The sequence below is a fragment of the Phyllostomus hastatus genome, unplaced genomic scaffold (assembly GCF_019186645.2).
Source record: "Phyllostomus hastatus isolate PE091 unplaced genomic scaffold, TTU_PhHast_1.1 phas_contig_86, whole genome shotgun sequence".
In the NCBI taxonomy this organism is placed as follows: Eukaryota; Metazoa; Chordata; class Mammalia; order Chiroptera; family Phyllostomidae; genus Phyllostomus; species Phyllostomus hastatus.
This window is the reverse complement of record NW_025333977.1, coordinates 88,733,314-88,756,431: the sequence shown is the minus strand read 5'-3', so window position 1 is coordinate 88,756,431 and position 23,118 is coordinate 88,733,314. Positions and strand designations below refer to the sequence as shown.

Here is a 23,118-nt window from a genome sequence, read left to right as displayed (position 1 = left end):
AAAATAATCTTTTACTGAAAACACTGTCACAGGCTTTCTCACTGATGAATAGAATTTTTTATCTTGGAATAACAATATTTAGTTAAAAATTTCAGCTTCATCAAGGTATAGTTGACATATGAAAATGTATGTCAACTATTTAAAGTAGACATTGTGGTGATTTGATCTATGTATGCATACATATGAAAATGTATGTCAACTATTTAAAGTAGACATTGTGGTGATTTGATATATGTATGCATTGTGAAAAGGTTGGCATCATGTAGTTAATTAAATCACCTCACTTATTTATTTATTTACTTATTGGTGAGAACATTTAAGTTCTACTCAATTAGCAAATTTCCATTATACATTACAGTGTTGTCAAATATAGTCACCATGTCATACTTCAGATCCTCAGACCTTCACCTTGTAACTGAAAGTTTGCAGCCTTTTACAAAACTCTCCCTATTTTTCCTACCCCCATCTCTGACAAGCACTTTTCTACTCTGTTTCTGTGTTTCACTTTAGTTTCTTTAGGTTCTGCATATAAGTGATATCATGCAGTACTTTTTTTCTGTCTAGCTTATTTCACTTTGCATAATGCCCTCAAGGTCCATCGGTATTGTTGCAAATGGCAAGATTTCTGTCTTTCTCATGGGAGGCTAATCTTGTATATATACACCCATTGTGTAATATATACATACATGAGTATATATCACATCTTCTTTACCCATTCATCTGTTGATGGACTCTTAGGTTGTTTCTATAGCTTGGCTTTTGTGAATAATGCTGAAATGATCATGGGAGTGCAGATATTCTTTGATACCTTGTTTTTATTTCTTCTGGATACATACACAGAATTGGATGCTGGACCATATAGTAGTTCTATTTTTAATTTTCTGAGGAAATTCCATACTGTTTTTCATGTGACTACACCAGTTTACATTCCCACCAATAGTGTACAAAAGTTTCCTTTTTCCACGTCTTCACCACCATATTTTTTTTGATGATATCCATTCTAACAGGTGTGAAGTGATATCTCATTGTAGTTTTGATATATATATTTTTAATGATTAGTGATGCTGAGTATCTCCCATGTGCCCATTGGCCATTTGTACGTGTATGTCTTCTTTGAAGACTTCAGTTTCTCTGCCCATTTCATTTTATTAATATATTTAATTGATTATGCTATTACAGTTGTCCCATTTTTTCCTCCTCTTTATTCCCCTCCAACCTGCACCCTGCCTCCAACCAGCATTCCCCCACCTTAGTTTATGTCCATGGGTTGTATATGTAAGTTCTTGACTTCTTCATTTCCTATACTATTCTTAACCTCCCCCTGTCTATTTTATACCTACCATTTATGCTTCTTATTCCCTGTACCTCTTCCCCCATTCTCCCCCCCGGCTGATAACCATCCATGTGATCTCCATTCTGTGCTTCTGTTTTTATTCTAGTTGTTTGCTTAGGTTTTTGTTTGTTTGTTTGTTTGTTTTTTTTAGGTTCAGTTGTTGCTAGTTGTGAGTTTGTTGTCATTTTCTGTTCATGTTTTTGATTATCTTCTTTTTCTAAAATAAGTCCCTTTAACATTTCATATAATAAGGGCTGGGTGATGATGAACTCCTTTAACTTGACCTTATCTGGGAAGTACTTTATCTGTCCTTCCATTCTAAATGAAAGCTTTGCTAGATAGAGTAGTCTTGGATGTAGGTCCTTGCCTTTCATGACTTGGAATAATTCTTCTTACAACCCCTTCTTGCCTGTGAGGTTTCATTTGAGAAACCAACTGACAGTCTTTTGGGAACTCCATTGTAGCTAAGTCTCTCCTTTTCTCTTTCTGCTTTTAAGATTCTCTCCTTGTCTTTAATCTTGGGTAACTTAATGATGATGTGCCTTGGTGTGTACTTCCTTGGGTTCAACATTTTTTGGACTCTGAGCTTTCTGGACTTCCTGGAAGTCTATTTCCTTTGCCAGATTGGGGAAGTTATCTTTCATTATGTTTTCAAGTAAGTTTTCAATTTCTTGCTCTTGTTTTTCTCCTTCTGGCAGTCCTATGATTTGGATGTTGGAATGTTTAAAGTTGTCCTGGAGGTTCCTAAGCCTCTTTTTTTTTTTTTTTTGAATTCTTGTTTCTTTGTTCTGTTCCAGCTGAATGTTTATTTCTTCCTTTTGTTCCAAATTGTTGATTTGAGTCCTGGTTTCCTTACCTTCACTGTTGGTTCCCTGTACATTTTCCTTGATTTCACTTTGCATATCCTTCACTTTTCCCTCTATTGTTTGACAATACTCAACCATTTCTGTGAGCATACTGATTACCAGTGTTTTGATCTCTGCATCTGATAGGTTGGCTATCTCTTCATTGCTTAGTTCTATATTTGGAGCTTTGATATGTTCTTTCATTTGGGCCATATTTTTTTTTTTTTTGTCTCAGTGCACCTATTATGTTGTAAGGGATAGAGCCTTAGGTTTTTGCCAGAGTGGAGCAATCCACTTTGCTGCATTGTGTTGTATGTGGGGGGAGGGAACTGAGAGGGAACAATGTCACTTGCTTGGCTCTCAGCTGGCTTTTAGTCACTTCCCCTGCTCCCCACAAGCAAATTGGGCCCTTCTGGTGCTGATTCCTGGGTGGGCGGGTTTGTGTATGTTTTAGGTCCCTGTGGGTCTCTCCAATGAACTCTCCTGTGAGGCTAGGAGTTTCTCCCACTGCTGCAATTTCCACAGATTTTTATAGCCAGAGGTTTTGAGGCTTTATTTCTGTGTTGTGGAACCCCATGCTGTGCGGTCTGTGTTGCTCCCCAGTTGCTCCTCCTGGTTCATCGGCATGCAAATGTGGGCCCACCTGCTCTACCAGCTACCTCATCCAGTCCACTAGCTGCTACCTCACCCGCCTCAGTCCTCTAGGCAATGCCTTGTTGCAAGTCCTCTCTTTCCCAGTTGCCCATCTCCGCTCCTCCTATAGGTCTAGATGAATGTTTCTCATTTAACTCCTTGGTTGTCAAACTTCTATACAGTTTGGTTTTCTCAAAGTTCTGGTTGTATTTTGTTTTTAAACTTGTTGTTGTCTTTCTTTTGGTTGTGCAAGGAGGTAAAGTATATGTACCTATGCTTCTATCTTGGCTGGAAGTTCTCCATTTTTTTCTCTTTTTTTTTCTTAGGCTAGGTAAATGTTTGTCAGTTTGTTGATCTTTCAAAGAGCCAATTTTTGATTTTGTTAATTATTGTTATTTAATCTCTATTTTGTTTCTCTTCTCTCTAATCCTTCTGTTAGCTTTGGGTTTAATTTGCTCTTTTCTAGTTTGTTACAGTGTAGAGTTAGGTTACTGATTTAATTTTCTTTTTAATATAGTTGGTTTTTAGTGTTACTCAGGTCTTCTCTTTCCTTTTTGATGTTCCATCTAGATTTTCTATTCATTAATGAAAGCAGGCTATTGATGTTTCTAACTATTATGGTAGAAATGTCTAATTCTTTTTTCAGTTTTGTCAATGTTTGTTTTATATATTTTTGGGTTCTGCTGTTAGGTGCATATTTGCTTATAATTGTTATATCTTCTCACCAAATTGACCCTTTTGTCAATATGTAATCTTGTTCCTTGTCTCTTCTAACAGTTTTTTTTCTACTCAAAGTATACTTTGCATGATATTAATATTGCTACCCAAGCTCCCTTTTGGTTACATTTTGCATGGAGTATCTTTTTCCATCCTTTTAATTTCATCCTATTTGTATGTTTTAATCTAAAATGAGTTTCTGATAGACAACATACATTTGGATTTCTATTCTTAGTCTATTCTGCCAACATGTCTTTTAATTGGTGAGTTTAATTCATTTATATTTAAAGTAATCACCAATAAGGAAGCTCTCCTGACATTTTTCTGGTTTTTTAGAAGTGTATCTTTTGTTGTTCCTGAGTTGCTCCAATTTCACTTTTATTTATTTTTCACTTGTGTGCCTTTATTTCTTCCACATTTCTTTTTCTGTACATTTTTAGTTATTTTCCTAATGGTTATTTTGATGATTATAATCTACATCCTAAGTGTATAACATTATATTTTTAACTAATACCAATTTAGCTCAATAGTATACAAAATTCTGCTCCTATACAGCTCCATCACCTTCCCTTATGCTGTTATCTTATTATCATTTTACACTACATGCCCATTAAGAAGGATTTATAATTGGTGTTTATTAATTGTATATTAAAACATGTTGGGGGAAAAACAGGAGTTAAAAAACAAAAATATAATACTAAAACCCCAAAATATAATACTGTTTTTTATGTCTACCTGTGTAGTCACCTTTACCATCATTCTTTACTTCACTATATGGCTTAAAGTTATTGCTTAGTGTCCTTTCATATCAACCTGCAGGACCCCCTTTAATATTTCTTGTAGGAAGGGTCTAATAGTGATCAATACTCTCTGCCCTGTTTATCTGAGAATATCTTAATTTTAATTTTTGATGAAAATTTTGCCAGATATACAATTTTTTTCTATAAAATTTTATTTCATATTAATTTCAGGTATAGATATGACTTCTTTGTTGAAAGTTCTTTTAGCACTTTAAATATGTCATCCCACTGTCTTGTGGCCTCTTTGGTTTCTGATGTGAAATTGGCTATTAATATTATTGAGGATACCTTATGCATGATGAGTCACTTCTCTCATGGTGCTTTAAAAATCCTCTTTGTAAAGTTTAATTGTAATGTATCCCAGTGTGAGTCTCTATGAGTTTTTCATATGTGGAATTCATCAAATTTCTTGGATTTGTAGATCAAATCTTTCCTCAAAATTTGTCAGTTTTCAGCCATCATTTCTTTAAATATTCTTTCTTTCCATTTGGCTTTTCTCTTCTCTTTCTGGTACTCCTATAATATGTTAGTATACTTGATGGTGTTTCACAAGTCTCTTAGCTTCTGTTCACTTTCTTTTTGGTTCTCTGAGTCAATCATTTCAAATGTACTATTTTCAAGTAGGCCAATTTCTTCTGCCTGATCACACACAGCTGCTGTTGAATCTACACTGCATTTTTCATTTTAGCTACTTGTAATTTTTAGTTCTAATTTTTCTATCTGGTTCATTTCTATAATTTCTATATCTTTATTGATAGACTCTATTCATTCGTCCATTGACTGTTATCCAAGATTCTTCCTTTTTAAACATTTGTGCTTGTTTTCACTTCACAATTTCTTAAGTTTTAAAAAAAAATTAAGTTATTTTTCATCACTCTGAGTATCCTAAAACATCTTATTTTTTAAGTCTTTGCATTCTTTTAATAAAATTATTTCATTTGGAATGAAATATAGTCATTAATTTTTTGTTTTCTTTCTTAGCCATTAGATTTGTTTATGCAGTCTAGAATTTTTTTTTCTAGCTTCGCTTTTTTGTTGTCTACTCTGGGTAAATAGTTTTGTAGTTGCTAACTATTTTATAGATCCCTAGTCCATAATATTCAGTGATCTTGATTCATGATTTTATTGGGGGTATAAAAAAAATCTAGCTACTGATTTAGTAAGTCAGAAACCAGGCCAATGAGTTGTTTGAGGTTTTAAAATCTCTTTCTACTTTTTGTTAATTTCTTAGTCATGAATTTGTGATTAAAGAATGTGATTTATAATATTTTACTTAGAAATATTGAGATTTCCTTTGTGCATGTGACATATATTTCAATTTTGTAAACTTTTGATTACTTGAAAATAACATTTTCAACATACAAAGTCAAGATAAATCTTCCATGTAAATTATGTTTCTTTGCTCCTCTGTGGTCTCTTATTTTTTGTCTTCTTAAGTTGTCTTTAAGTTATGTTAAAATCTTATTATTATTGCATTTGTTTATTTCTTCTTGTTCTTCATATTTATATAGTCATGACACATAATTGTTACTCCTATATTATTTGGTTTATAAAAACTTATAATAAAACAGTGTCATTGTGGATAGCACATTTCATCACTGTAAATATAAGCACTTTTCTAATTTAATATATTTTGCTTTGAACTCAATTTTGATATTAACATCATAACTCCTGTTTTAGTTTTTCTAGTAGTTGCCTAATATGTCCTACTACTCATCTTTTTGAATTGCTGTCTTATATGTTTCTGTTATTGAATTTTTTGGTGATCCATGCTGAAAGCCTTCTTCTTACAAAAAGTGAATTATTTTAGTTATAGCTATTAACACGAGAGACATTTCATCTTAGTTCTGTTATTTTAAAAATCACATTAAGTATTTTTATTTAAGTTTCTGGGAGACAATTTTCATGGCATCCCACCACCTTTAAATTGATGTGGCATTTTTCTGTAATATAGTGCTTAAAAAGTTTTTCCCAAGAATGGAATGAACCCTGATTGGTGTGGCTCAGTATGTTGGGCATGATCCTGCAAACCAAAGGTCACAGGTTGAACTCCCATTCACAGCACACACTTGGGTTGTGGACCAAGTCCTGGGTTGGGGGTGTGTAACAGGCAACTGATCATTGTTTCTCTCATGCGCCAATGTTTCTGTCCATCTCTTTCTCCCTCACTCCCCCCCCTAAAAATAAATAAGTAAATAAAATCTTTTAAAAAATGGAATGAAACAGCAAAACAAAATTTTAAAAGACTGCTGCTTTAAAAATCCAATATTTCCCCAATTATATTCAAACAAAACACACAAATGGTATTTGCATGATACCATTTTTAAGTATTTCCTTATGGTTGGCTTTCCTCACTACCATGTAAATGACAGAGCTGCAATCAGTTGTATATGCTAGATCAGAGAGGTTTACTCAGTTTCACATCATTTGAAGGCCATGGATAGAGGATTCTAAGGAGTTTAAATCCCAAAATGTCACTGTTCCATTGGTTCCTATAGGGTAAAATGTCCAATAATATTTCTTATCCACCTCATGTATAGGTGCTTGAGTGATGCTACTGTGGTGCAGCATCTCTCAGACTGTATTGTGGTCCTCAATTGTGACTCTTGTCCATGTTGTGGAAGTGTTCCATAATTGGCATGTTGTGCTAGATACTATGTTTTGGAATGTCTATTTTGGAGACTAAGCTCAAGCAGCCATGGTTGTCTTAGTTAAAGAGCACTGGGCAGCAGTCATAGTTAGCAGTTCCAACACTGTTCTTTGAGGCATATAATATACTCAGGAGTAGCAGACATTCTGTTTTCAGACTGAAACCTGAACACTGTTTAAGGCATCAACAATGGACATGAAACTGTCATGGCTGACCCAGGCCAGAGAGTTTCCACTGGCAGAGAAATTGCATATGAGATCTATTCTCCAATGCCACCAAACTCTGACATGAGCTAACCAAAATGCATTCCACTGTCCTATGTCATAATGGTTAGCTTTTCATCCACTTTAATGTACGCAGAAGCACTCTTCATTTGTAATAATACCATCCTATTTCCAGCACAAATTGTTGCGATGCCAATCAAAAATGAAAACTTGAATTCACTTTGTAATGTGTTTGCTTACCCACTTGTCATTTTCATACTCAGGTAACAAACAGAAATGAACTGTGCTTAACAATCCATGGAAAATTTGTTCTCTACAAGGGAGGACTTCACAAAACTGGTTGCATGACTAATTCTCAAGATCACTAGGTTTGGTGTCCAGGCACTATCTATTTGACTACTGCAAAGGGCAATGTGATTGTGCACAAGAGCTGGTCAATAACTGATGCATCCATTGTGCTTCTGGAGTTCATGAGGCTTCACACATTGGCTCCCATTCCTCTTACAGATGTGAACTTTGTGGCTAAGGGCAATCTGAGGATGATTCATCTTCCAGGCAGGAAAAGTGATTGGCTCTAGTGAAAATTGTTACAGGGATAGCATTCTTGGTATTTTCCAAAGGTAGAAAGCTGGGGTCAGAGTAGCCATGACAGGCTTAGAGCAGAGAATTTGGAGACTAGTAAGTTAACAAACTGGCTCTTTTCCATTCTGCTTTCACTTGTTTTTTAAATTTTTAATTATATTTTATTGATTATGCTAATACAGTTGTCCCAATTTGCCCTCCTTGTCCCCTTCTGCCCCCTTCCACCCAGGACCTGCCCCCTTCAGGCAATCCTCTCACCATTGTTTATCCATCTTGTTTGGGACTTTCTGTGCTGCCTGAACTTGCATGTCTATTTCCTTCACCAAATTAGGGAAGTTTTCTGTCATTTTGTCAAATAGATGTCCAATTGCTTTCTCTCTCTTCTCCTTCTGATGCCCCTATGATGTAAATGTTGGGATGCTTGAAGTTGTAAGCAGAAGCAGAAGTTGAAGAAGCAGAAGCTTCTTACATTATCCTAATTTTTTGTATTCTTTTTTCTTCTTGTTCTGATTGTTTTTTGCTTCCTTATGTTCCAAGTCGTTCATTGATTCTCAGCTTCATCCACTCTACTGTTGCTCACCTGTAAATTGTTCTTCATTTTAATTAGTGTATCCTTTGTTTCTGACTGGATCTTTTTTATGCTGTTGAGGTCCTAAGTTCTTTGAGTATCCTTATAATCAGTGTTTTGAACTCTGCCATCTGATAGATTGCTTATCTACACTTTGTTGAGCTCTTTTTCTGGAGTTTTGATCTGTTTTTCATTTTGGCTGTGTTTCTTTGTCTCCTTTTTAAAAAAGATTTTATTTATTTATTTATTTATAAACAGAGGGGAAGGGAGGGAAAAAGAAAGGGAGAGAAACATCAACGTGTGGTTGCCTCTCACACATCCCCCACCAGGAACATGGTCCACACCCTAGGCATGTGCCCTGACTGGGAATTGAACTGGCTACCTTTTGATTTGCAGGCCAGCACTCAACAACTGAGACATACCAGCTGGGGCTGTCACCTTGCTTTAGCAACCTCTCTGTTTCTATGTATTAATTACATCTGTATGACTCCCTGTCTTGGTAGTGTGGTCTAATGTAGTAAGTGTCCTGTAGGGTTCAGTGGCACACCCTTCCCTGTTATCCAAGCTGGATACTCAACGTGCAGCTTTCATGTGGGCTGAGTATATCATCCTCTTGTAGGTGAGCCTTGATTTGCTGTTGGCAGGTCAATCAGAGTAATTTATCCAGGCAAGTCAGCTGCAAGGACTGACTGTGACCACTGACCACCAACCTTCATCCTCTGTGGAGGATGAGCTGTGCAGGGGCAGGGAGGTGGTGTTTTGTTGTGGTCTTTAGCTGTTCACTGGGTATGCAGGCTCTGGGGTTTTGCAGGTGGTGCAAGCCGAGGTCAGCCCCCACCTGTGTTCTGCCCAGGGCCATGCGGCATGAGCTATCAAGCAATCTGAGTTAGGTGCTACTTGTGCTGGGCTTACAGATTCCCAGGTGAAGCCAAGCTGTGAATCTAGGTTGACTGCAGCTAGTGCTGGGCCTGGTACCACTTAGCAGGTAGTACATGGGTCTGGGGGCTCACTGAGGCCAGCTATAGCTTGTTTGAGAGGATTTGAGAAGTTGTGAAACAGGAGCCAAGACCAGCCATTCATATGGAAGAGTCACTGTTAAGAGCTTGGGTGGGCCCATAAGTTGGGTGGGATGGAGCTTCAGGGGGATTTCCAGGGCAGGACAAACCTGATAGCCAGGTTGACAGAGTATCAGATATGGCACCCACCTGTTGACTCTGTGGCTCTGTGGGGGGAGGGTTCAGAAAAGGGAAAGTTACCTTTGCACATCTTTTGTGTGGGAGAAAGCTGTCCCCCAGTTCTTGCCTTGATGTCAGACACTTCAGTTCCTTCCTGTATGCCACTGGTGCCTTTTAAGTTGCTACTTCAGGGCTGGTGGTCAAAGGGAGTGAGCCTAAGTCCATGTGGGTTTTAAGAGGGACTGCTTGAAATTCCAGAAGTTTCTTCAACTGGTTCAACCCCCACTGGTTTTTGCAGCCAGAAGTTATGGGGAGTAATCTTCCTGGCACTGGAACCCTGAGCTGGAGGGCCTGGTGTAGGGCTGGGATTCCTCTCTTCTGAGGTAGCCCTCCTGAATTTTTATCCACTACACATGGATGTGGGATTAGTCCATTTCGAATCTCCACCCCTCTGACCAGTGTGGATGGATGTGGTTTCTTTAATTCTGTAGTTGTCAGACTTCCATTCTATTCGATATCTGATGGTCCTGAGTGATGGTTATTCCACAGTTTTGTTGTAATAATGATGTAATTGTGTGAGGAGGCAAGGTGTGTTTTCCTATGCTGCCATCTTGACTGGAAGTTTCTTTTCTTTTTTTATGCTTTCTGTAGTCACTTACACTATATGGTCTGTATTTTCTGTTTTTTTTTTTTTGCTTAATTTTTGAAGTTCTAGGGTATTTTAATTTTATTCAAGTAGTTACCTTGAAGGTATATTCTTAATTCTTTATTTCTTGAGTTGTTATCTATGCATAACATCAATTATTTTCACCTTTTGGAAAGTAAAATTATTATAATTCCTCTTCTTGTATTTGCTCTTTTCTTAAAATATTTTATTTAGTTATTTTTAGAGAGAGGGAAAGAGAGGGAGCAAGATAGGGAGAGAGACATCAGTGTGAGAGCAAAACATGATCAGTTGCCTCTCACAGGTGCCCTGATCAGGGACTGAATCCCTGACCCAGGCATGTGCCCTGAAAGGAATTGAACCTGTAACTTTTCAGTTTATGGGATGATGCCCAACCAAGTGAGCCACACTGGTCAGTGCTGCTTTTGCTCTTAATTCAGCATCAGTTAACCACCAAATTAGCTACAGAATCATTCATTTTTTTGTTGGCAATCTTTTACCTCCTTGCTAGCTTCCATTTCTCAATTTCAAAATTATACTATTATTCCTATATTATGAATTTTAAGTTTACATTCTATTCATTTATAATGAATAGATGATTCATTTATAATCATTTTTGCCTCTGCTGTTTAACATTAATTCTACAATTACATAAATTAAATACTCGCTACTTGTCCTTTGACCATGGCTTCTCCATACATCTTTTCATTAGCTGGGTATCAACCTATAGTAGATTTTTTTCAGACCTCATGGGTATATGTGTTTCATTTGTAGTATTCTATGATGCATATATAATATGTCCATAATGTTATCTGCCAGCAAGGCTTGAGTTTTATAAAATTAATTCATTTTTAGATTTTTAATTAAAAAATCTAGTTTATAAGAAAAGAGAAATGTCTATTTTTGTTAAAAATGAAATGATAGTTTTTCATTAAATGTAAAAATGTTACTTATAAAGCAATTTGTCATGAATATGGCAATTACTTTATAAAGTCTATTTAAGGGTTCTAACTGCATAAATCACCAATGTATGAGGTTTTCACGATTATTATTAATTTATTGTTACTATTATACTAGTCCTGATATCATAAAGTGCTAACTACTTAAAAGTTCTAACTGCATGTGACCATTGTATAAGGTTTTCACTGTTATTACTATTATTTTATTGTTACTGTGATACTATTCCTGTTAAGGATAATTGTAACAAAAAAGTTATATTACTATCAACATTTGTTTTTAGTGAGCAGCTCATATACACAGCCAGTAATACGTTTAGATAGGTGATTGTTATTTATTATTTTGAGCTTGAGATTGCCCCCTACACTGCAGACCTTCATTTCTAATTGTTCACTGGATGCTTATCATGGATGTTCCTATAGCAACTACAACTTATTTTCCTTTCTTCTCAAATCAGGTATTCTCCATGAGAGTTATTCTCAACATTCTGTAGTCATCCTTGACTCTTCCCATGCCCTCTTCCCTTACTGTTCCCAGTTCTGCATCAGTAAACTCCTTCTTTGCTGTTCATTTTCACTGTTATCCTACTTCAGGCCCTCATTTGGCCTACTGCAATAGCTTATTAAATATTTTCCTTCTTTGTCTTCTTTGTTAATAGATTATACACTATTGTATATCTTCCTAAAGCATGTTACAAGCACCCAAGGTATATTTTATACCGAGGTTTTACATTGGAAGAATTTTCATATACACAGACATTATCCTCTTTTAGAAGTCTTATAATTTTTTTCTGGAAATTGTGGGAAACCAGTTTTAAAAATAAAATTACATTGATTACATATTTAGAAATAGAGATTTAATAAAAGTTTATTATGACTCCTTTTAAGTGCAAATTATCCTTTAGTAAAGTAATGAACACATGACTATTTTATCTTTTATATATATCTGAGTTTTCATAATTCATCTTTTCTTAAAGTATGTATGAAAATAGTGAGAATGAAGAAATTGAAAGAGATAATTGGAGTCCTGATGAAGCTGACATTGGTAGATACTGTTTATTAATATGTTAATATGTTTATTAATAATGACCATGTGTAAGTAACCTCAAGATTAGAATTATAACTAAAATTTCTTTGCTACTTCTAAAAATATAAAAGTGGACTGGAAATTTTCTTTCTTTTCCATATTTCCTTTTCAACATTCTAGAACAAAATTTTATGATTGTGGAAATCATGTGAATATCTGAATGCATGATTTTTTAGAGAAAAGTGTTATTAGTCTCCATTTGACATTTGTCACAATACATGCTACACAAAATGGCAGGTAGTTATAAGATTATAAAGTTTGCAATGATATGTACTTGATTTAAATTCAGTTTTTCTACTAGCTGTGTGGCTAGAGGCAAATTTAAATTTTTCATAGCCTTAACTTATTCATTTGTAAAGTGGGAACTGTAATACCTACCTTATCTCAGATAATATGTTCATATCAGAAAGTATAGTGTCTGACACATAGTAGGAGGTCAACAAATGAAACTATAATGTTGATTCTTCCTTTGACATCAGTTACACTAGTAAAATACTAATTTACTTAATAATTTATTTATTGAACTAATAATAATATTACTGAGCTAATGATAATTAGCTTACTGCATCGGAGCTTTGCACTGTAAAAAACTGAACAATACGTTAAGAAAAGAATTTAACAACTGTGAGGATTAAATTTGCTCTAAGGTCTGTAAAAATACTATAATTATCTAATTTAACTGAATTCATATAAAATTTTTATGTAATTATATTTTTAAAGTATATTTTATTGATTATGCTATTACAGTTGTCCCATTTTTTCCTCCTCTTTATTCCCCTCCACCCTGCCTCTAACCAACATTCCCCCACCTTAGTTCATGACTATGGGTTGTAGATATAAGTTCTTTGGCTTCTCCATTTCCTATACCATTCTTAACCTCCCCCTGTCTAGTTTGTACTAGACAATAGCTAGTTATTAGACATTTATGCTTCTTATTCCCTGTGCCTTTCCCCCCATTCTCCCCTCTCACACTCCCTGTTATAACTCTCCAAGTGATCTCCATTTTTGTGATTCTGTCCCTATTGTAGTTGTTTGCGGTTTGTTTTTGTTTGTGTTTTATGTTCAGTTGTTGATAGTTGTCAGTTTATTGTCATTTTACTGTTCATAGTTTTGATCTTCTTCTTTTTCTTAGATAAGTCCCTTTAACATTTCATATAATAAGGGCTTGGTAATGATGAACTCCTTTAACTTGACCTTATCTGGGAAGTACTTTACCTGCTTTTCCATTCTAAGTGATACCTTTGATAAATAGAGTAATCTTGGATGTAGGTCCTTGCCTTTCATGACTTTGAATACTTCTTTCCAGCCCCTTCTTGCTTGCAAGTTTCTTTTGAGAAATCAGCTGATAGTCTTTTGGGAACTCCTTTGTAGCTAAGTCTCTCCTTTTCTCTTACTGCTTTTAAGATTCTCTCCTTGTCTTTAATCTTGGGTAACTTAATGATGATGTGCCTTGGTGTGTACTTCCTCGGGTCCAACTTCTTTGGGATTCTCCGAGCTTCCTGGACTTCCTGGAAGTTAATTTCCTTCACCATATTGGGGAAGTTTTTCTTCATTACTTTTTCAAGTAAGTTTTCAATTTCTTGCTGTTCCTGTTCTCCTCTGGTACTCCTACGATTCAGATGTTGAAATGTTTAAAGTTGTCCCAGAAGTTCCTAAGCCTCTCCTCATTTTTTTTAAATTCTTATTTCTTCATTCTGTTCTGGTTGAATGTTTATTTCTTCCTTCTGTTCTAAATCATTGATTTGAGTCCCAGTTTCTTTCCCTTCACTGTTGGTTCCCTGTATATTTTTCATTATTTCACTTTGCATAGCCTCCACTTTTTCCTCTATTTTGTGACCTTACTCAACCATTTCTGTGAGCATCCTGATTACCAGTGTTTTGATCTTTGTATCTGATAGCTTGGCTACCTCTTTGTCATTTAGCTATTTTTCTGGTGTTTTGATCAGTTCTTTCATTTGGGAAGGTTTCTTTGTTTTGGCATACCTATTATGTTGTAAGGGGCAGAGCCTTAGGTATTTGCAAGTGTGGGGCAATCCACTTTGCTGCTTTGTGGCACTATATATGAGGGAGGGGTCAGAGAGGGAATAATGCCTCATGCTTGGCTCCTGCCCCACTTTCAGTCACTTCCCCCACTACCCACAAGCAAATTGGGCCCTTTTTGTGCCAATTCCCTGCTGGGTGGGTTTGTGTACATTCTAGGATCCTGTGGGTTTCTTCAATGAGCTCTCCTGCAAGGCTGGGAGTTTCTCCTACTGCTGCAATTCCCACAGATATTTACAGTCAGAGATTTTGAAGCTTTCTCTTCCTGCACTGGAGCCCTGGGTTGTGTGGTCTGTCTCACTCCCCAATTATTCCTCTGGGTTTATCCATACACAAATGTGGGACTGCCAGCTGCCAGCTTGCCTGCCCTGTCTTCCAGTACCACTTTGCCATGTATCCTCTCCTCTCTGGCTGCCTGTCTCTGCCCCTTTTATCAGTCTGAATGAATGTTTCTTCTTTAACTCCTTGGTTGTTGGACTTCCATACAGTTCAATTTCCTGTCAGTTCTGGTTGTTTTTTGTTTTTAAATTTGTTGTTGTCCTTCTTTTGGTTGTGAGAGGAAGCAAAGTGTATCTACCCATGCCTTCATTTTGGATGGAGGTCTATATGTAATTAGATTTTAAATTTGATGAAGTATTTATCTAACAGTTATTTAATACAATGAGATGAAGTATGTGACTATGGTCCACAAACTTTGGGTGCCATGTTCAAAGTTCAGATCTTAAATCTACCATTTGTTAATAGCATATGTGTAACAGCTTTGTATATTCTTAAGGATAATGCAAAGACCAATTATTGTATTTTTGTTATTTTTAACCATGACATTATTAGGATTTAATACTATGGCTTTGAATGAGAATAAAGGAGATGGAAAAAAAAGTAATTCGATTAAATTTTGAAAAAGAAAAACCATGTGGAATAAGCAGATAAAAGTTCTGAAACAAAACTATATGAAGGTGTCTTTAATGAAGCCTTATTTGCTTCAGCATTAGAATCATGAATGAGGCTGTGACCACCACAAAGAATACACTAAAAGTGAATCAAATTTTCTATAACTTCCCTAGAATAAAAAAATGACCAAAACTCCATTCCTTTATATATCAGACTTTTTAAAAGTAGCATTGCTTCTAAATGTTACTAATATAAAAATAATTCCAGAAAAAAATGATGCCCATTTACATGAAAACAGTCACAAGGACCCATATGTGTGACTATTTAATGTTTAAAAACACTTTCATGATAAAAAGAAAACAAAAAATTATATACCTTGGTGTGTAATGATTTATAAAACATAAGTTTGTAAAATGATTATTAAACACAATGTTGAATGCTGCCAACAGAACTGTATGGTGATTTTTAAAAAGCCTTTTGGAAAGACATTGAACATTGCCATCTAGGAAACTTGTGTTGTTCATGGACTGGTTAGGAAAAATGTTCAGCCAAATGAATGTAAGAAAACTTAAAATTGTTGGCTTTTGCCTACCGTACCAAGATCAGCCTTAAGATCTGTTGGCAGACTTAACTTTCTTGATCCTTTAACTGAAACAACAGAAAAAGGAAAAAGGCAGTTGTTAATTATATAAAATTAAAGAGGAATGTGGGGGAACAGTATGTCTTACAATATAATTATTAAAATTGTGATAAACATTACATTGAGTGAGCATGGATGGGAGCAGAAATATTGTTCAATGTTAGTTTATTACCATTGAGTAGTAATTATTTAATATGCAAACAGAAACATGAGAAAAGTAATTGTTCTTACAGTAAATATTTTAAGTGTTTCTTTGCATGGTTTTTTTTTATATGTAGTATGGAGTTGTTTCTTTTTTCTTTCTTGTTTTTTTTTTTTACTGATTTTAGAGAGAGGAAGAGAAAAGGAGAGAGGGAGAGAGAGAGAAAGAGAGAGAGACAGATAGACAGACATAGATTTGTTGTTCCACTTATTTATGCATTCATTGATTGATTCTTGTTTCTGACCTGACTGGGAATTGATCCTGCAACTAGTGTATCAGAATGACACTTTAACCAGCTGATCTCTAATAGGTAAAGAAGCATTGCAATAGATGTATTAGGTTATATCATAAATAATGATAAGGGTAAAAACTGATAAACTTTGTCAATAATTCTTTGAAATAGAAAGAATATTCTATTACAGATATATATGAAGTAGTCAAGGAAATTTTACTATGCCTATGGTGGGTGAAATGACTTCACTATTGAACACTATAATGTTAAATTCAGCAAATAAAACCTTGTAAATACAAAATTTTAAAATAATTTTTAATTACATTATAGAAATCAAGCTACCAGAAAGTGTTTGGATAAACCAAGAAAATTCCAGCAATTTACTGAAAAACATTACTCATTATTTATCTGTTAATAAAAATTGGGCATCTAATAAAAATATTTAACTGGAATGCATGTTATCATATAGAGCAATGCATTAGGGAAAATCAATTAGGGGGGATATTTTAAAAATTAATCCATAATTCAGATGAACTAAGGAAGTGGGACACTTACTATTTAAAACAAATTTTTTGTTTTTAGAGAGAGAGATCAATTTGTTGTTCCACTTATTTATGCATTCATTGGTTGATTCTTGTATGTGCCCTAACTGGGAATCAAACCTGCAACCTTGGCATATCAGGACGATGCTCTAACCAAATGAACTACTCAGCCAGGGCATTTCACTTAATTTTTAAAACATGAAGTAGTTGTTTATAATTTAAAGGTATGTTTTATAACTTTTTGTTTTTACTTTGTTTTTAAATAGGGTGCTTCAACATATCTATATAGTATAAATTATTTCAAAAATGGATTACAAAGATGCTTTTATAAAGAGGGCTAATAGTCCCTGCCTATTGGTCAATAAGCCCAGATGCATACAGCAGGACAGTGACCACACTCTTCACTATTTAAATGGAAAACTCACCTCCTGTACTCCTCCTCACACTGGCTCTCAAATCTTCTCCACCTATTCCTCTCTCTAGTTTGCAACTTACCTTTTTGGTTTCCTATATACTACTTCCTACCTGAAAATAAACCCATGCTCAGTTGTGTAACAGGGAGAGAAGGGGGATAATTGTCACGGGACAAACTCCCAGAAATTTGGGAGTTACAGGTCAGAGAGCCTATTAACATGCAAGTAAAGTTTATTAACTCTAAGTTCTAATAGGAAAGCACAAGCAGAGGACAGGTGGCTAGATGAGTGGCCAAGAGAGAAAAAGTCCTTCGTTCTGAGGACTCATATAGTTGGCGGGGTAAGGGTGAAGAAGTTATATATTGATTGATGGGTAAATGTGGTTCCAGCTTCCCTCAGAGAGATGTGACTACCCAAAAGTAGGTATAAGTGGAGATCTGTTAACCCGATTCCTTATTTTGCTCTAGACTCTGTTCATTTTGTATACATGATAGGAGGCAGTTAACCAAAGTTGTTTACAGGCTTTTCTTTGGGCACTGTAGTCCCCCTCTCCTTCTCCCTTCCAGGCCTTGGGATAAATACACAGTCTCAAGGTTTTCCTTTTCCCAGCTAGTGGAGATGATACACAGACTTTCAAGGGTTCCCTGCCTCCTACACTATCTTGGTGTTTGGAGTGCCTGGCAACCTTATTGAACCAGGCTCAGGACAACTGGGTCAATGGGTAACCGTTTGCTTTTAGCCTTCTGTATCAAGTTCTAGTTAGATTGCAGTGGTGAGGGCCCTGTCTTTATTTCCCCTCAGGCCACTCATTCTACCAAAACCGGATTAATTAGGGAACTTATTTAGTAACAATGTTAATAACAGTCTTCTGTTATTTATGAGTAGAATGACCCTCCTCTTTCCTTGTTCAACTAGTAAACTCCTATTCATCCTTCAAGACAGGTAAAAAAAAATCACTTCATTTCTGATGGCAGCCTCAAACTTAAAGCTTATCTGGTGCTATTATCTTAATGTTCATAGCACCTGTGCACATCTCCATTATACTTAACACATTTTATTATACTTTTTTTTTTCACTCTGTCCACTATCCACGAACATTCTGAAACTTGGAGTTCTCCAAAGATAGGGATTGTATTCTCAATACCTAATAAAGTATTGGTGTAGAGTAGGTATACAATAAATATTTCTTCAATGAATGTTGGGAAAAAACAGTAAAGCCAGAAGGCAGGGGTGAAAGGTTGCTCTGAAGAGGTCTAAGCAAACTAAGAAAGTATGTTCAAGTGATAGAGTAATATGTTATGCATTAATATTTGAGAAATTTGGGTTGGAAAATGTATGGGGAAAAGGGAGTAAGAGGCAAGTAGTCTTGGAAGTGTATAAAATGAAAACAATACATATTAACATTTGCAATGTACCCCTGTGAGTGCAGCTCTGAATTTCTTCTTTTTACTGTTATCTAAGCTAAAGCATAGACAGTGCTATCATTTCATATTCTTAGACAAAGGGGAGAAAATAGAACAAACAGACTTCTCTCTACTCACTGGCTTAGCACACTGCACAGAAAAGAAAGATGAGAATCCTGGCTCAAAGGAATTTTAGAGATTGTCTAGTCAAATATCCTCTCAATGCAAGTATTCTCCTACAACATTCTTGACACCCTGTTTAAATAGTTCCACAATAGAAACCTTCAAAGGTATTTGTTAAAAAATCCAATTTAGGATTTGCTATAATTGCTACAGGATTTCTTTCTCTTGAGTTCAAACTCCTTGCCATGTTCATTTACTAATTTGTCCCAGTCCTAACCTCTGGAGCAATAAGGAGTAACTGATTCATGCTCTCACATGCCAGATCTTAAAGTACCTGAAGAAACTAAGGGGCACCTCCAGGTACTCTCAGTAGATCAGCAGAAATTTGTATTTAAAAAGTGTTGCAGGTGATACAGATGCGAAGAGGTGAGCAGATCACATTTGGAGAAATGTTTTATGGTTTTATGAACATTAAGCAACCTATGGAATTTTTATTCAGGACTGTTTCACAAAAGGTACTTCCTGAGATGTATCTCAAATTTTCCATACACGACATGCCATATTGTCATATTAGCTATAGATACAGATAGAGATGTCACTTTGCTGAGCATAAGGTCATTATGATTAGTTAGATATATATTATTAAGTTATCAGGTACTGTTTTAGTAACTAAGATTTTTTTCATCATAGTTGTACTTGATCTTCCATTTTCTAATAAGAAATAGAAGGTTGGTAGTTACAATGATAGTAATTCCCCTATTAGAAGAGGCTAAATGCCTTTTTGTAAAGCTCCACAAAAACTTTTGCTTTTCTCCAAGGCAAGTTTCCCAGTATTTGATGGAGTGAAGCCCAGTGATCAAGAATACAATGTAAACTGGATTCAAATGGTGACTCAAGTATTTGCCAGCCTGGTGACCCTAAACTAGTAGTTACTTAATCTCAGGAAGATTATGTTTCTCCTCCTCCGTAAAAAGGTGGATTATGATAGTCCCCACTTCATAGGAATCTTGTCAGTAATAATTAAGGGAATATGTGTAAAGTTCTTAGCATGGTATGGTTTATAACAATCATTCAGTATTAGCTATTGTTTTCATTATCAAACTTAGCTGACAAGAAAAGATTGTTTTCTATGGTATTCTATACCAAAAAATGATTTATCTGAGAAACATGCCCTACTTAAAATAGAGTGCATAGGATTAAGCACAGCACACTTGATAAGGCCTCCAACTGTATCTAGTGCTATTATTTCTTTACTCTGCATAATAGTACTTCCTAAGAATCCACCATATTTTTAAGAACAATGACAGCCCACACTTGATTCATAATGGGCTTATTCTCTATAAAAATCTCTTATCTGCTATAAAAATCTCTGTCATGTTGTGCATCATCACACAGAATAGTATCTTTAATTCTTCACACCTTGAAAAGCTGCCTGTCTTGGCTTGCAGACAGTAACACAACAAGTTGTGTCATAGGCACTCCAGCAGTGAGGCAGGGAGTAGAGCTGTGGCAAGTATTAGATTCTTATGATCCCAGTCCTGTTAGATTCTGGGTGAATTATCAGAAAAATTTCTCTTGTTACTTTAACATGTTGTGGCATACATTTTTAGAAAGAAAAACAAAATTAAAAGCAGGAAAAATAATTCATAACTGTATACTAAAAAGGTGAATTTTATTCTATGTAAATATTTCTCAATAAATATGAGTTTTAAAAACTATGAAGGAAAGCATCCCCAAAGATAGGGTTAGTCACTTACCTAATCACATTTATCACCTTCTGGCTTACCTAGAAATTTTTAGGAAGGATAGCCTAAGAGACCAAAGATCATGCAAATAAGTGAAAGGACTGACTGATGGCAAAAAAACTTATTAATATCTATCTATGAACTCAAGCCTAAAGATCAGGTGATGGCTAAGCCACAATAGCACCAGATTACAAACTGTTGCAGGACTATTTATCTCCACTCCTAGATTCTTCTGCCTCCCAAACTCAGGTTGTTACAGTAAAGAGGCAGTGTAGTCTGGTGGCTTATGATAGCTAAACCAGGATGAGGTCATATGCTCATCCCTATCTTTGATCTTAGCCCTAAATAACGACAGAACTTCAGGCATTACAAAACGTTTTTGCCTGGGGGACTTCATGTATCTTGTTTGTGTCATCTCATTCAATCAACTATGTGTTCATATGCCCTTTTTCTGACTTCAATTCAATTCAGTCAATGGACAGGTGCAGCCTAGCTCAATAGAGATTTTATATTGTCTTCAAATAAGTCTCAGTCAGATCCTTGTTTTCACATTTGAATCAAAATTTTGGGAACAGAGTGAACCCTGAATAAGTCAGAATATGGCTACAGAAATAATATAAAGAGCTGAGTTCAAAAGTTTCTAATATAAAGCTTCTCATTAGTTGTTTCTTGACTAGAAACAACTAGATTGATTTTTTGGTTTTCATGAAGGATTTCTACTTTGTTATAAATAAGCTATAACTAATGTTTGGAAATTTAAAATGGTAAAAGAGACAAATTCAGTCTCTTTAGGCCATGGATGTTTATTACTGCTTTTATAATATCTACTACTATATATTACTGAGAATGTTCTGGATACTAGCACAGTTAAGGTTAAGAAACTTGGCTAAAGTTACAATGGTAGAAAGAGGCAGGGTAAGGTCAAATTTCTCTGATTCCAAAGCTATGTTCTTTCACTAAGCAACCCAGTCTTCCTGCTTTAGATGCCATCTGTGTGGCCTAGAGACCTTCTGTAAAATAAATGCATCTAACGCAGTTAAAATAAAAGTGGTTTATATTAGAATGTTTGTGGAGTTTACCTGCAAATTAACTTGGCTGGTTGAAATACAGTAATGAATTTCATTTGTCTCTATCTTCCCTATGCCAGAAACTAAGATTAGAAAAAATACTGGGTGTGTATACAGGTGTAGTTACACACACACACACACACACGTGCACAAACATTTTTGGTCATTATGGCATGGTGGAATCCTGAAAGGCATACATGACTGTAATTTTGTTGCCATTTTCCCTTTTTGCATTCTTCAGAAGTGGCTAAGATATAGCCAGGCTAAGAGGTATCTTTATTAGAACTTTCTCCAGCATAAAAATGTTTAATGTTATGACTCTGCTTTTATTACTACCTTAAAATATGTATTATTCCTATCTAGATGTTAATGAATCAGGGACTTTTTATTAGTATCTTATGAACAATTATTAAATAATTATGAAATTTTATTTCTGTTCTTTTCTATCTTGAATTATAAACTTCCTGAGAGAACTAGGTTTTTACACACACTTTCTATAAGTACAAATAGGAGACCAAATAATTCAAGGCTAGAGAATCGTGAAGTCTGAAGAATTGGGTTGGTTCAAACTAAGGCATTTACTAGTAGGATAAGCTTGGACAAATTGTAGAATTTTTTTCTTGGCCATAATTTCTTCTGAGAATAATACCAATGACACAGGGTTGCTGTAGGATTAAATAATACATGTCTGTTTTAAAGTGCTATACTAATGTTGATTACCATTTTTAGCAAACAAGGCTTAATAAATTCAAAAGGTGATGACAATTTGTTGATTTTGATGAACTCTAAAAACTAAAAACTATTTTCAAATTCAGTTTTTTCCTGGAACAAATTCAGTTCCACTTAAATGGAACTTAAGCTGTGTTTCTGATGTTTATGAGAAGTATTCTTATTAAGTTCTTTTGAATTTCTTAGTTAAAATATTGTCTGCTCATGACTCAGCAGCTTTTCACTTTTTCATTGCTTGGATGTCATATAATTTTAACTTTATTTTTTATAATTCATGTTTTTTCATCTTATTAATAAAAATCAGAAAAAAATAAAAATGAAAATCAGGAAAAAGTCATAGGCTTTACAACCAAATGTAACTAAGCTGCAATTCTCCACAGAGAAAGGCATATGACAGAGTTGTAGTACACAGGAAAAAAAAACTACTGTCTGGAAAAGTGTTGGTTGCAACTATCTTTAGGCTTCTTGGTTGCTGAATTTATTTAGGGTCTAGACCATTGCTAATTCACATTTTTTAAAGATTTTATTTATTCATTTGTAGACAGCACAAGAAAGAGAGGGAGAGAAATATTGATGTGAGAGAGAAACATTGATTGGTTGCCTCTCATATGCAGCCCAAGTTGGGGACTGAACCCACAACCCAGGTATGTGCCCTGACCAGGAATTGAACTGGCACCCTTTTGTCTTGTATAATGATTTCCAACCAACTGAGAGCCACACCAGCCAGGGCAGTAATTCAAGTTTTTTAAAGTTGCAGATCTGGTCACAACCATTTTGTAATGGTTTCCTAATCTAAGGAAGCTGTATAACTTGTGTTTGATTATGATTTGGTCCCTATGAGCTTCATCAAATATTCA

The 23,118-nt window shown here is 35.2% G+C and overlaps 1 protein-coding gene across 4 annotated transcripts in view; it reads right to left on the bottom strand.

Moving 5' to 3' along the window:
• Positions 1–23,118, bottom strand: part of STXBP5L (syntaxin binding protein 5L) — a 346,905-nt gene that overhangs the window by 49,675 nt on the left and 274,112 nt on the right. The window lies entirely within an intron of this gene.